The sequence below is a fragment of the Malus domestica genome, chromosome 15 (genome assembly GCF_042453785.1).
Source record: "Malus domestica chromosome 15, GDT2T_hap1".
NCBI lineage: Eukaryota > Viridiplantae > Streptophyta > Magnoliopsida > Rosales > Rosaceae > Malus > Malus domestica.
Genome location: NC_091675.1, coordinates 6,211,451 through 6,226,871, shown reverse-complemented (window position 1 = coordinate 6,226,871; position 15,421 = coordinate 6,211,451). Strand labels below are relative to the sequence as shown.

General features: G+C 36.9%; 1 long non-coding RNA gene across 7 annotated transcripts; it reads left to right on the top strand.

Moving 5' to 3' along the window:
• Positions 1-6,412: 6,412 nt before the first annotated feature.
• Positions 6,413-10,988, top strand: LOC103431416 (uncharacterized). Of its 7 annotated transcripts, none has more exons than XR_011576074.1 (5): positions 6,413-6,608; positions 7,421-7,560; positions 8,313-9,455; positions 9,575-9,811; positions 10,336-10,988. It is a non-coding gene; the product is annotated as an uncharacterized lncRNA (long non-coding RNA). The 7 variants fall into 7 exon arrangements; XR_011576073.1 differs by having other exon boundaries at positions 7,417-7,560; XR_011576072.1 differs by lacking the exon at positions 6,413-6,608 and having other exon boundaries at positions 7,381-7,560; positions 8,313-8,546; positions 8,647-9,455.
• The last annotated feature ends 4,433 nt before the right edge of the window (positions 10,989-15,421 follow it).

The window sequence follows — 15,421 nt, the reverse complement described above, 5'->3', positions numbered from 1 at the left end:
ATGGAAGTATGCATTCCAAACTACCAAGTTTGCTAAATGGCCGAATCGGATAAATGATCATCTGGTCATAAGTATTCGGAAGATAGTCCATGTGCTAAAAAAAACTCAAGATTTAAATCTTTGTGGTGTATTTCATTAGCAAATTTAGTCCAAAATGATATTTTTGTTAACTATCTGTTAATATATGGGTAAAATTGTACTTTGACGTGTAAATCCTATTATTTACCCTATTAAAAAAAAAAACCAAACAAACAAACAATAGGGTTTACACGTCAAAGTACAACTGTACCCATGTATTAACAAATAGTTAACGGAAATATCACTTTTGGATTAAATTTGCTAACAGAGTACACCACAGGAGTTTAAATTCGAGTTTTTTTTAGCACAGTGCTATCTTCCGAATACCTTATGACCACATGGATCATTTATCCGATTTGGCCTTACTAAATTACTAGTTGAATCCCTCTATGGAAAATTAGTATCTGATGGTGAAGTAAGATAATTTGTCTCTTAGTATTTATCTTACTTGTATTCTACGTTATTGCGTTTTGATTTGTTTCCTAGTCTTATTGTTCTCCTACAAATTCCTTCAAGTTGGAGAAGAGTAACATATTATGAATTATGTGAGATTCAGGTAGAGTTTTGAAAGTTAACCCCAAAACTTTTATTCTTAGAATTAGAGTATCCAATGGATGAAATTCCCATGAGGAAGAATCAGCGGAGCGGCTTTTCTGTCCAACCCAAAACGTTCGTTTGGAATTTTTTTCTTTTGTGATCGGAATACGGATGGTACACCACGTGCTTTTATACAAGATGTGAGAAATTGTATTTTTTAAGTTATTAACTTTTTAACACATATATCCTACTATTTGTATAATGACACGTGGTGTACCACCTCGTGTTCCCGTCACACTGAAAAATCTCTCGTTGGAGAGGATCAAAATTTTCCCGTTTTAATTAAATAGGTTTCCTAGTTGCTTGATTGAGGTTTTGATCCCATTGTTTGGGGCCTTTGTGCCTTCTATTAAAATTTCATGTAACATGAAAGCAGCCCTAACGTTGGATTTGAAACGTCAAGCCAGAAGTTCAACATTCAAAAAATACTTAAAAATTACAAAACAATGTACAAAAGAACAACATGATAAAGTTCAGATTTCTTGCAAATAAAAAATTGGGTTGATTTTAACGTAAAACCAATAAAACATAAAACATTATCATTACCTTAATCATTTTACTATTCGGAATCTCTCAATGTGAGTCAAAGGGAGACTCTTCGACATCTGTAATGTAGAGTATGGATACTAGCAAGAAACTTTATTGCGGTACAGCGTCGATTATTACAGTACATGTTACTGTATTAGTGTAATATCATTGCCGTCCCCGACTATCCAAAAGCCCTTCCTTCTGTTCGAGATTTCGAATATCTTGAGGGTGATCGGAGAGTGCGGTTAATCTGGCACCCTTTTCTTCATTTGGGTCTTCCAATATAGGTATGCAAGCAGGACACAAATTAAGGCAAAAGTATTGTTAATTAAGGCTCTATGCAAATATTACATGTTCAAACAAAACTGTAGTCCTAGCAAAATGCGGATTTGAAAGGTAAATATCACAACTAAGTAGATGCGTAATTTTGTTTATTTCTTATAACTATGCATATATAAGTTGTTCCGTCATTAGAGATATATACATCTCTAATGGCGAAACCAAGATTTTATGACAATGAAAGCGTAACAAAATTCTCATTTATATATTAATTGTTCACATTCACATATACTTTCAGTCATATACGCATGTCTGACAAAAATATATTTTTTTATCTCAAATTTAGTTTCATATATATCTGAGCCATCTTCCGATGCTTTTATATCCAATGTTTAATGTTGAAAGAAGTCAATTTTGAATCACGGCCTCACTGATTGAAAACAAAATTCTAGGTGCTCTAATTGATGTTAATTAATGTGCGTACCTAATTATTTGCAAAATAGTACCAAATGCACATGAGTTGTTGTTGGCCCTAAAAACTACCAAGCATACGTGGCGCGCAGGCCGAATAATTAATGAGCTAACTACGTCATTCGGTTGTATGCGGGTGTGCCAACTCGTCGGCCGAGCTCGGCTGAGGAGTAAAATGAGTTGATGTTGCGTTGAGGGCGTTACTGACTTCTAAATCTCGCGACGGCGGCTGAGAAAAGAACACACCTCGGCCTTCGGATTCTAGAGCCTGAAGACAAGGCTGCTAGTTCTACAAAGTTCAATATCAAATTCGGCTTTCAATGTGCCGAATGTAGTAACTTGTAACACCTTACCTCGCCAAAAAGGCTAATGAGATGACCTCTGCCAATAAGGATTCGAAAATCCTTCTCGATCGAAACTTAGATAGATAACCAGTCGGCCTCGACGCAGTGCTGTTTATCCAAACTGAATGTGCTCCGCAGTCGGTTGATTCTACGGCAACAGTGTTGTTTATCCAAACTAAAGATGTTCGTCGGTTGCCTTCACAGTGCTGTTTATCCAAACTGAAGATGTGTCGGCGAAAGAAGCAAAAAAAATCTCTAGGTTGTTGAGAGGTTTCGCGAAAGCGAGGGTTTGCACATGGCAGTTTGTGTGTTGAATTGGAGGTGGCCTCAACGCTGCTGATGCTCTTGTATTTATAGCAGTGCAGTCTGTTTGATGGCTTTGTAAAACTATTCACTGTGTAAATTGCCAATAATATTCTTATGAATATTACCTTCTGACCATCCGATTTGCATGCAATCCCATCTTTCGTGCTTGAAAGTCTCCTTATCCCGTCAGTCCACCCTTGCGGTATAATCCTATTTTAAATAGGACATCATTAATCTGGCTCTTGGATTCGATACTTATCTCGTTATTCAAACCACCCAACAATTTCATGTGGACCTCCCAGACATTTCAAGTTGCATTATCATCGTCACCATCCAAAAAGTCCACGTGTAGGCATGCATGGAAGGTAGTCTTCCACCAAATATCTTGTCAAACTCCATCCATCAGACTTTACAATTAGATAGGGGAGTATATGGCCCAAACACAATTCAACTAGAACTCATTTTCTTTTCAACCAACGCAGCTGGCACCAAATTAACCAAAAAACATGGCTAATCCTTCACGTTGGACTCCCCCTTATCTTCATACAATAAAGATTGCAGTGTGGTTTAGAGGAATAATCTCCAATCAATAAAAATCGTTCGCCATCACGTGTTAGGACTCTTCACATAATGCTCTGATGCTCCAATCCATACGTCTAAATGCGTCAAGATAATTCATTATTAAAATATAATTTTTATGATTAAAAACCATAATATTATCTCTTAACCATAACAAAATTATCTTAACTTTCTTATTTGACAGTTAAGAATCATGCTCACTCAACGGCCTTGATTACTCGGGTTGATGGTCTCAAATCGGGTCCAAACAGTTGTATTATCATGTGTATGAATTTCTTAGGGTCCGATATTAAAATTTAGTGGTATCTAAAGCATCCCGTTTGGGTTAGAGGCACCCACCTCCGTAATGCATATATTATGTATGTTTGTGTGTGTAGATATTGTATTTATGTAAATCCATTTTATGGAGTGTTTAAGATCGATATCGACGGAAATATCGATATGCAAATTTGTGGAAATATCAATGGATATATCGTGTCACATCCCAGTCTTGACTCCACTGTAGCACGATATTGGGCGCTTTGGGCTTACCATTCTCTCACAGTTTTGTTTCTGGGAACTCACGAGCAACTTCCCAGTGGATCACCCATCCTAAGATTGCTCTCACCCAAACTCGCTTAACTTCGGAGTTCCGATGGAATTTGAAGCCAGTGAGTTCCCTTTTTGTGCTATAGGGAGGAGAGTATCATATAAGGCACGTCACCCCCTCTCCGTTGGTCGATGTGGAATCTCACATATCGGATATCGATTTTGATATTAGTTGCTTTCAATGGAAATTCAAAATGAAACTTTAGGGATTGTCAAATATTGGTTTAGACGAAATATAAGAGTTTTTCCAATATTTAACAAATGTGTCAAAAATAACGATGATATCTGTCAATTTCAGCCTAAACTTAAAGAGTTTTTCTGATATGAGATGAAGTTTAGACTTCAACCCCCATTTTCATATCTTCTGATTTTTTGGATATTTCCATGAAATTAAATATCAATTGTATTAAAGAAATTTTAAACACTTATGTAAGCCTTTCTCCTGATTTAGATAGGCTTAAAATTCTGATCATATATTTAATATATAGTGAAAATGTTAATCACAACTGGGTGCATTCAAGAGTGGACATAAATATTTGGCCTTTCCTAATTACCTTACATGTTTCTATGACAAGGCTCAGCGTTAGACCTGAAGGAATTATTTTGTAAAACATGTTCATTTGAGCAACATCATATAGCATGCAATTAACAATTAAAGGCGGAATCATGCTTGCATGCACTCAAAAACAAAACATTACCATGAAATTCAAAGCCTAGTAGATTGGTGAACCAATAATCAACTCAAAACAAAGTGAGTTGAAATTAATACCTTTGTAGATTCCTCTTTGCATAAGCAAAGGCTAATCACCCAAAGAGATAGGGCCTTCATTCCTTGCTTCTTAGATCCATGGATTTGGATGGAAGAATAGGTTGCTCCAAGTTCCCAAAATAGGGAACCTCTAAGTCTCTTCACCAAGGTTTGATTGTAGAAGAAATGAGTGACCTTGAAGTAGTAGGATTGCTAGATGTACCCTCCAAGGTGTTGGCCTCTTTAGAGAGAAAATGGAGAGACAATTCTCACCCATTTTCACCCAAAATAAACCCTTAATCACCTTAATGAATATTTGGCTATAAAGTCCTTTATATAGTCCCTTCAAATAAGTGACCTAAAGAACAAAAACCCTAATTCATCTACATGGCAAGCCTACCTTAGGATTTTTGGGCTTTTGGGCCTTTGTAAATCTTTATTCATTAAGTTGTCATACAACTTAAGTCAATGGGCTTGACATTCGAAGCCCATTGGGCCTTAAGGTCCAAAATTATCCCGAGGTCTTTAACGAACTTATTCGTTTGATTAATTAACATATTAATTAATCCATGCCATAAATAAATGATTAAACCATTTAATCATTCTTACTCATTTCCGTTTAATCTTCAATCTCCACCTTTTATGGTGTGCGATCCATTAGGTTCCTTTTAGCGAGGCAGTGGGCGATTAAAATCATTTTACATCGATTGTGAATTGAAACTATTTTTCAATTCCCCCTTTAGTGATTACACACATTTAGGGCTTCCACAAACCATGAGTGACACCTAGCAGCATATCATGGTTACCCAAGCTAATCAGAAGAGGATAGAGAACCTATTCAGTTCGGGATTACAAATGCAATACGGTCCTTCTCTAATCTAATACTCTTGACCACATTGTTTGGTATGATAGTTTATTTACTCATGTCTACTATCCAATGTGAATCGTTTGCTTATATGATTTCCTTGAATGTGATTTGGAACGCATTCCACAATCTCATTCATACTCTGGCCAGAGATTCCAAATCATATCATAGAGTATTCTCCCTCAACTGTTTGAAGGTTAGAGATCCCTTGTTGCGCATTCACTTGTCTCCATAGCTAAGTGGCTTAACCCCAACGATGCCGTGAACACCCCGAGGGGGTGACTTAGACATAATCAAAGATTAAGGACTTAACCACAAGACAACTGTGATGCCTCAGGTCAAAGGACTACTTTGCATTATCCCAACCATGAGTTCTCATGTGACATGGAATATAAGAACTCTTCGTTGATCACGTTCAGTGAACTCATTCTCTTATTGAGCACCTATGTACTTGTCTTGATGTCACACACACCAATGACTCGAGACTAGTCACTCTCCCTGAGAGAAGACACAGTACGTACTGATCTTAACGGACTGTCAATGCCCAATTGGTAATCCTATGATCAGGAACATTTAGGATGTGTCTACGAAAGAATGGTCTCATTAATCTAACTTCATTAGATTGCATTCTCCCAATCACATATTCCTTGGACTTTATCGTTTAAGCATATAACATTTATATGAGACGGCTCAAACAATAATCTTTGCCCTTTATATGTTAAACTAGATTAGTTTAACATTTGAAATGTCCGTAAAGTATCATCATATGATTGGTTTTAGGGCACATTTCCAACAAGACCTGGTATTTTTCACCCGATCCGTTAACCCGATCTGATCCGACCTGTTAAAATTAGTATTCAGGTGGGTGATATATAAACGGGTCGGGTGGTTAATGGGTCATTTTGGGTGAACCCACGAAACCCGTTAACCATCCGTTAAGACCCGTTATTGAGGACTTTTGTGTAATTTCAACAGTTCTAATAGAAAACCCTCAGGTTCCTCATGTCTCTCTCTCGCACCATCACACAGCTTTGCTCTCCGCAAGTGTTGCCATTGTCGTCGGTACTAGCAATTCCTCCCCACGTTCTTCAAAACTTTAACCCCACAGCTCCTTTTCCATTTCTTCCCCACCTCTCTCTCTCTCTCTCCTCTCTCTCTCCCTCTCCCTACAAAACCTTCATCTTCGACGTTTCTGCTAATCAGTTCATGTTATTTCTAATATCAGGTAAGTCTCTCTCTATCTCTCATTTCTTTGCTTTAGAGTTCTTATGGAAGATTGTTGCAATTTTCGGTAGACCCTTATTGTTTTCTGGATTTTGTAGGCCATTTTGTGTATGAATCAATGAGGTTCCATTATTTGCTAATATGGGTTGATTTGTTTTGTCGTAAATATGTTGAATTGCAGTCTCATTTGTTATGTATGAGCTTAAAGGGAGCTTCTTTCCCCTTCCCAACCGCTCGCTTTGAATTTGTCAAAATGTTAATTTCGAAATGTTAGCCATAAATGTTTCGATTTGGGTTTGTTTTGGTTATTTGTTTATCCTTTATGCGATGAGGATACACTTCAAAAGTTATGAAAATTTGAAAATTGTAGTCATATTGTAGTTTCGAAGTATGAATTTTCTCGATTTTTCTGAAATATTGAAAGGGAGTTGGTTTTCCAGGTTCCAAAATAAAATGTAATTGATCCATTTGGATGAAATGTGTGAAAAAAAAAGGTTAACAGATGAAAAGGGTTGAAACGGGTGACCCGTTAGCTTAACGGGTTGGGTTCAGATGACCCGTTAAGCTTAACGGGTTGGATTCAGGTGACCCGCTAGCTTAACGGGCCGGGTTGAACCCGACCCAAACCCAATAAACCTGACCCGTTTACAGGTCTACTCAGTGTTACTATAACGCCTCCCTCCATCCGGCCTCCAAAAAGGATATGAATTTATGATTCCATGCAAAATTTGGTAGTCAATTAATACTTAGTTAAATCCAAAACATGATGCATTTAAAAAAATACTCATTTCCCAAAAACTGTGTGAAAGGAAGAGCTTCCGTAGGCAGTCATGGTGATCAGCACTACCAGTGTGATTGACCATGAATTTCAGAATGAATTATGTGAAAATGGTTTCAATCCTCCCAAAAATGTGGAAGAAGATTTAGCGATGACGGAAAATCGAAAAGAACTGGTATGCCCTTCTCTGCCATTTTTTTAAATCTCTTTTTCTCTATTTACTTGGCTTACATTCATTTTTTTCTTCAATTTGTCTCCTTTAATAAAATTAATCTCTTTTCTCCTTTAATAAAATTTCTGTACATTTTTTTTTCCTTTCAATCTTTGGGCTGTGGAGGACTGGGTGGAAACTGGCAATTATATATAAGAACTCCATTGAAATCAGAACTACCTAGAAGCAACAGTTCAGAATTATTTTTTTTTTTTAAAGTCTAGATTATTGCATCATTTTGCTGACAAAAAAATGAATTTTTTTCCATTTTCTTTAGGAGCAATTTAAATATTTACATGAAGTATTAAACTTATGATCAAACTAACACCATTTTGATTTAAAGATATTGTTTCCAGATATGCAATTTCAAGTATGTCTTGACTCTTGAACAATTTTAATTTCTAAGAAAAAGATGGTAAAAAAAAAACCTTGGAGTATCAATAATATACAGTCATTTTTTTCGCGGTCAACTGAAATATGGCTAATGCAACAAACTTCCTTTGGATACTACTATAATCGTCGGATTCTGTTTTTGTTTGAAAATAAAAATTAAATAACTCGCCTTTAGAATGTGTAATAATACGTGGATTAGGTTGCTTGGCTTGCGTTATACGGTTGCACCCAAGTTTAAAAATTTTTATCCGTTGATTAGAGTAGGTTAGAATTATAGATTTATCAAAAGATATTAATCTTCTTTTTATGTGACATATTTGCAGGGACAGTGTGGACTGCTTGTGCGCACATAATCACAACATCAGTTGGTGCTGGAGTGCTCTCTCTGGCATGGGCAATGGCTCAACTTGGCTGGCTTGGTGGCATTTCCATTCTCTTGTTTTGCACATTTGGTGCACTTTATGCTGCCACTCTCTTAGCAGATTGCTACAGATTTCCAGACCCAGTCACTGGCAAGAGAAATTACTCTTACATGGAGGCTGTCAAAGCCTATTTAGGTAAAATAATCATATGATTTGTAAACTCTCATGCAAATTTACCCAATTATTTTTGGGAAATGCTCTCCTCTACCACCATTACTATTCTTTAACCTTTTAGGTGGAACAATTTACAAGTTCTGTGGATGGATGATATATTTAAATCTTGCTACCATTGGAGTTGGCTTTACAATAACTACGGTAAAGAGCATGATGTAAGTTTTTCTTTATTTGTGGAGGAGGAATCGGGACATTAATATCACTAGACTAATAGCTAATATGAATTTTTACATGAATTTGAGTAATCAGTGCCATATAGAAACCGAATTGCCATCGCAAAAATGGTGGTGATGACCCATGCAAGTTCTCCAACATTCCTCATGTGATTGGATTTGGAATTGTAGAAATTTTCTTATCACAACTCCCAAACTTTCACAAGCTCTCTGGGCTCTCAAAGGTTGCAGCAATTATGTCTTTTGGGTATGCCTTTATCGGAATTGGACTTTCCATGACAAAAATCATATCGGGTAAGTAACTCCTTTCCACAAAATCTGAAACCTCACCTCCCAAAATGAAAAATGAGAACGACATGGAAAGGTATCGAACAATGGAGAAATTCTTATGCATGGACGTTCGTATAATGCACCATTCACACAAAAGGTGGGCTCCTTTGCATGCATGTTGGTTCCATTTGATCCCACTTTTTGTGTCAATAGTGCCGCTTACTGACGAACATAAGAATTCTCCACACTAGGTTTAAAGTATGATTTAAAATAAGAAAAAAAAAAATTTGCTTGAGCAGGGCATGGAGGAAAAACCTCTCTTGCAGGAGTGGACCTGCCTTTATCTGAAAAAAATTGGAGGATGTTTGCAGCAGCTGGAGACATGGCCTTTGCTTGCTCATATGCCCTAGTACTTTTGGATATCCAAGTAAGACATCCCAATTTCCAAGTCAATTAGTTCTTGCTTTTCTTACTTGTGGAAGTATATTGAGGGTTTTCTATTTTGTTTTAGTTTTAGACATCATATTGCATTTTACTAATTTTCAGGACACTCTAAAGTCATCGCCACCAGAAAACAAAGTGATGAAGAAGGCTGTGTCAATAAGGGGTTTGGTTATGTTAATATTATTCATGATGTGTGTGGTCCGTTGGGATATGCTGCATTTGGAGATAAGACCCCAGAAAACCTAATGGCTGGCGGTTTTGGAGATGATATAGCCTTCTGGCTCGTTGATACGTACGGCTAATGTTTTTATTGTGGTGCACATAGTTGGTGCATATCAGGTACATATGTTTACCTTTTCACCCAAATCATGCTTCTTAAGTCTGCTCAAACACTAAGACAACAATATCACATTAGAAGATTTTGTTTTTTTAGATAGTCTGACATGTTACGTTCTCGAACTGACGATCTAAACTCACTATAAAAATACATCTCAATAGTTTAGTGGCATAGAATGAAGCTGGTAAAAGCGCTTTAAGTGCCTAATAATAACATGCATGATTATCATTGACTAAAAGCTTTAACCACCTCATTATCCTATTCAACTTATATGTTAGTGACTGTTGACGGTGTTTTATTGACTATTGATTAAAATCTTGTATAAATATGTAGTCCAAAATTAACAATATGATAGCATAACGCATCATACTATTATAGTATAAAATATAACATCAGTTGTTATTCCTCATGAGCTAAGTGAAGCATTATCTAAATATGTTGTTTGAATTGATAGTCTAACAACATAAGATGTCAAACGTAAGGTCGGATGTTATTACTTCATTTGAGCAGGTACTTTGCCAACCAGTGTTTCGAGTTATTGAACTATTGGCTAGAAGGAGGTGGCCCAAGTCCAAGTTCATAAACAGGGAGATCCCAATCAGACTTGGGAAGGTAAAGTTGAACATGAACATGTTTAGGCTGTCATGGAGGACAGCCTATGGAGTGTTGGTCTCATTTCTTGCCATAGCTCTGCCATTCTTCTCCGACATGCTGGGCCTTCTTGGAGCCCTAGGTTACTGGCCACTCATAGTTTACATTCCAGTGGAGATGCACATTGTGCAAAACAAGATTGCAAAAGGTACAATTAGATGGTTTGAGCTCCAATTGCTGAGCCTTTTGTGCTTGATTCTTTCTTTGGCTGCAGCATCTGGTGCCATTCATGGTCTGTATAAGGGTCTCAAAGCCTACAAGGCCTTCCAAATTAAAGAGTGAAGTGACCCGAAAGTTAGCATATGCTTCGATATCGGCATATAGCTTATGTGTATTAGATAAAAGGATTTTGCTAAAAAAAAAAAAAAAAAAAAAGACATTTGCCTTCGCGAGTTACAATTGACTTAAGTGTTGTTAGTGGATACAATTTGAGAGACTTGTAAGAACAATCTCATTAGGCTCGTATATATGGTGTTCAAATTAACAATTATTTTCTTATTTTTAGTACATGGGAGACTTAATTATGCAGCCTTCATTTTCTACATTCACATATGCTTTTTTTCAAAGGTATTCTGCTTTTCTTCTTCTCTCTTCTTAAGCATTTCAAACTTTTAAAAGTGGTAGACTAGTACACTTGAGTTCCGTGACACACCCCGACCTAAATCGAGGCGTGATGGCCGTCACGTGAGGGTGATATAGCCAAGTGACAATGATATGAAAATGTGAGTAAATAAAAACCAAAACTAACTTACACTAGACAAATATATAAGTGCGAGTGAAGGTATTTAAAGTGTAGATACAAATAGCCAGAGCATAGGTAACCTAGATGCAGTCCAGCCAGCTAAATATTAATTATACAAGACATGAAAGAAATTCCTACATTATTTGAAGTCTGTCAGAACCGCCGTAGAATCCTCGTAAGCCACCAACATGAACATCTAACTAGAACCTAGAGGGGTGCAAAACAGAAAACATGAGTGGGCAAAAACAAAGCATTTTAAAACCATTTCTCTTTCCAAAAATAATAACTCCTCATCGTAAAACCCGTATAATTTCCCAGAAAATAGTAATACATACGTATGTAGAAATCATGCTAGAGAGTAATGAAAACCAAGTATATGCCATGTCAAGTATCTCAGCAATGAAATGAGTAAGCTAGGTGAAATAAATCAATGTAAACTGATATGTCAGCCGAAGTCACCTAACGTGACCTATACGACTAAGCCTATAGCTCATCTACCAATTCCTACACACGAGTCAGAACCACCTAATGTGGTCTGTACGATAGGTTAGGTGTAAATAAGTACGCTTAAGTGCTATGATCACATGAAGGCTATGCGAAGTATCGCAAGTCACCTACGAGTCAAAACCACCTAATGTGGTTTGTACGACAGGCTGACACCTACCTTGGATCCAAGGTGAGCGTGTGGTGCGGGAAGTGAACGATCACGTGAAGGCTGGGCCCTGGCCTCGGACAGAGCACTAACACCGGGGTGCAGGATAATGAACACTAAATGCATCTAAACATAACCATACACATTGTAATCACAATCATCAATATGCACTCACCTGAAGCTTACATGGGCGTCTGCAGCATCATGTAATAATATGCATATCTATGCTAATGCATATACTAAAATCTAATGCAATTGATATGGCATTTAAAAAACGTAAATCCATTTAAAACCATTTCTGGGAAAATGGAAAACATATATACATATATATAGAAAACCAAAAGCCCACTCACTGGTATGTAGCAGGGTCGTAACCCCCAAGTCTCGCCTGGCTACGCTCGTCCTCCGGAAACGTCTCACCTATATGTGAAACAACTAATTTAACATTAATTTGAAAGTACATAACCAAAATCGTATAATAACTTCTTATACGTTGCTCAATTGGGGTGTTTGAATATACCATTGTGGCCTACTCAACACCACAAGCATCCCCATATTTTTAGAAAAACTTTCTGGTGTCGCACGCGCCGGCCACGTGCTTGGCAGCGTTAGGGAATATTCCGTTAAATAGAAGCATGTTCCGTTAAATTTACCTGACACCGTTAGTATATCCGTCAAAGTTGACGGAATATTCTCTGTCTTCTCCAGTGGTCTTCGCCGGAGCCGCCGCCGGCCGCCGTCTGCAACGCCGGATTCTGGAAAATCTTAAAACCTTTGTTTTTACTTTGTTTTTCAACCAAATTTCACAAATCTTATATAGATTTGAAGCTCTCAACAAGGAGAACATAATCTTACCTATTTGGGGACCTAAAACCTTCAGGAACTGGTCGGAAAATAGCTCAACACAAACGGCCAAAATTGGAACTTGACAAACCCGAGTATACCGACGTTCGAAGCACTCCAAAACTAGCCTAGGATCCTTATAGAGTTGATTAAGACCCTTTTTTAGCCTTATAATCTCGTGAAATGTCCACGATCACGTTTGAGTAGCAGAGTACCTCGCCGGAGCCTATGGTTCTTCACGATTCCAACGTCCTTTCTTCTAACAAAGGGTATGGTTAGGCTTGCTAGCTTGCAAGGAACTCGAGGATGGTCCTTAGAAGTTCGATCTGTGAGGTTTTGATAGTGTTTGAAGATTGGAGGGTTCGGGTCGTACGGACGAGAAGGAAAGATAGTGAAGAGAAGAGAAGAGAGAAGAGGGTTGCACGTGTGTGTGTGTGTGTGTGTGTGGTCACGGGTTGGCCAAAAGAAGAACAAATCTCAGGCCCTAATTGGGCTATAGAATTTAGGGCTTAAGCAATTGAGTCCAAATGGAAATAAAACCAATCCCAATTCTACTTATTCATTTGTAACATTTCCGTTACGAACCCAATTTGGCCCTAACTCGCGTCAACACGCTCGTGATGACGCGTACAATTTAATTACGTCATCGAGAAAAATAATATAAAACTATACGCATACATCCACGTCACTAAGCCTCGAGGGCATTATCGTCACTTTACACTCTCGGGGAGGAAATATATACAATAATTTGGGACGGGTCGTCATATTCCGTCTCACCATTGTAAACAATGCAATTTTGTATAGGATCTACAAATCAATGTGGAAGCCCACTTAGGCACTTGCATCTCTTGTTCGAAATTTTAATATTATTATTATATATTAAAATTTTATTAATTGAATATTAGAAGTGGTATTTTTTTTAGTGGAGAGATGTGTCGGTCCTAATATGAGCAATTGTAATTTTTTACTTTTCATGAATACATACTTTCTAAAGAGGTATCTCAATTTCTATAAATAGGCTGTAACAAGAACATGATTGTTATATTCTGTGAGACAAACGCCGATCAACCATATCGTAATAAGGCGTAAACTTGTCTTAAGGATAAAATGTCTAAACATTTCGACCGTAATTTCAGGTTTTTTAATCCAATTTTCAAGTGTATTAGCACTGTGTTTTTATGAGTGTGCATTAAATAGTTTATATATTTGCATAAATAATTTCTTGTTTTTATATGTGTATGCATTAAATAGTTTATTTATTTGCGTAAATAATTTCTTGTTTTTTTATATGTGATTAACCCGATTTTTTCCACCATGTCAATGTGCCTATTATCAATGTTATCTGAGGTATCACCAGTGTAGTGACTTCTATTCATGAAGCATTACAGCAAATTCGAGTACAAAATTAGGCACCCATATCAAGTGCTCTAGTCTAAGATCTAAAGACATGCGTGATATATAATATATTCCAAATTTTTTTATAACATCACAAGGATCATCTAGTCTAGCAACACTTAGTAGTTCTGTTTTGTTAGGAAAAGTGCTGAGTTGAAATCTTATAGGGGACAAATTTTAATAAAAATGAAAAACTTTTATAGCTATCAAATGCGATAATTTAGACGACATTCTTCTGATTTGCCATCTCAACTTTCACGTGTCAATTAACCTCTGCATACTATTGTTTTGGTTATTCTAATATTTTAAATTCTCCCCATAAAAAAACAATATCAACCTATGACACAACAATGTTAGCTAGAGTGCAAGAGATTCCATAAGGTGATGCATGCTGCAACCAACTAATATATGTAAATGTTATATATAAAGGAAACCTGTATATGAAGCGCACGATGTTTGTTCTTTACCTCACCAACCAAATAAGTGCATCATTCCTTCTAGATGCATGGCCCATCATGTTTCTTTCTCTAAAGTATATGCTAAAAATTCGACCGTTTTGTTCAAGCGCTGTTTCTTTAAGACTATTCTGGGGGTACGGGGATATGGGTATGGGTAGGGGATTTGGTTTTCTAAACCGACTGAAAACTACATTATCAGCCGTCAAAAGAACATTCATTTTCTTCCGACTCGCCTAACCCACTGTTTATTATGTTGTACATAATTAGCTTGATATACGCTGTTAATTTACATGTTAACAGTCTTAAAAGTTCGGATTTCAGTTATTGTATCACTCGAAAAAGTTTTAGCTTTTAAGTTTTATATGTTTTTAGTCCATCTTGTTAAAGTGATTGGATCTTTGATTTCCCCACTCAACTGACTGACTGTCTGTTGAATGCAACAGTAGCATATATAGGCGGCCTACTGGAATGCCGACGAGTGTGTTCAAAAGTTGCGAAGTCCTTAACCTTTATGAAGTTCTTTTGAAAAGCGAGTATTAGGATTTGACTAACAGGCATATTAGTCAATGACCAGACCATATTATGATTTTAATACACAGATATTAGTATAAATACAGACGAATTATTACCAACTACGAAATTTCTGCTCACCTACCGTTATCTGGTTCGTGCCATTTGTACTCTTACTGACTTTTGTACTTAAAAACATAAACTGCAGTCACATAATATTATGGTTTAGTGGTATTTAAAATTGAGAGGTCTTAAGAGAATTTGAATCACATTATTGTTAGTTTTGAGGTTAAACTCACCTCGTCTACTTTAGTGTGCACATTATTGCTAACTCGTTGTTCAAAAATAAATAAACTGAATG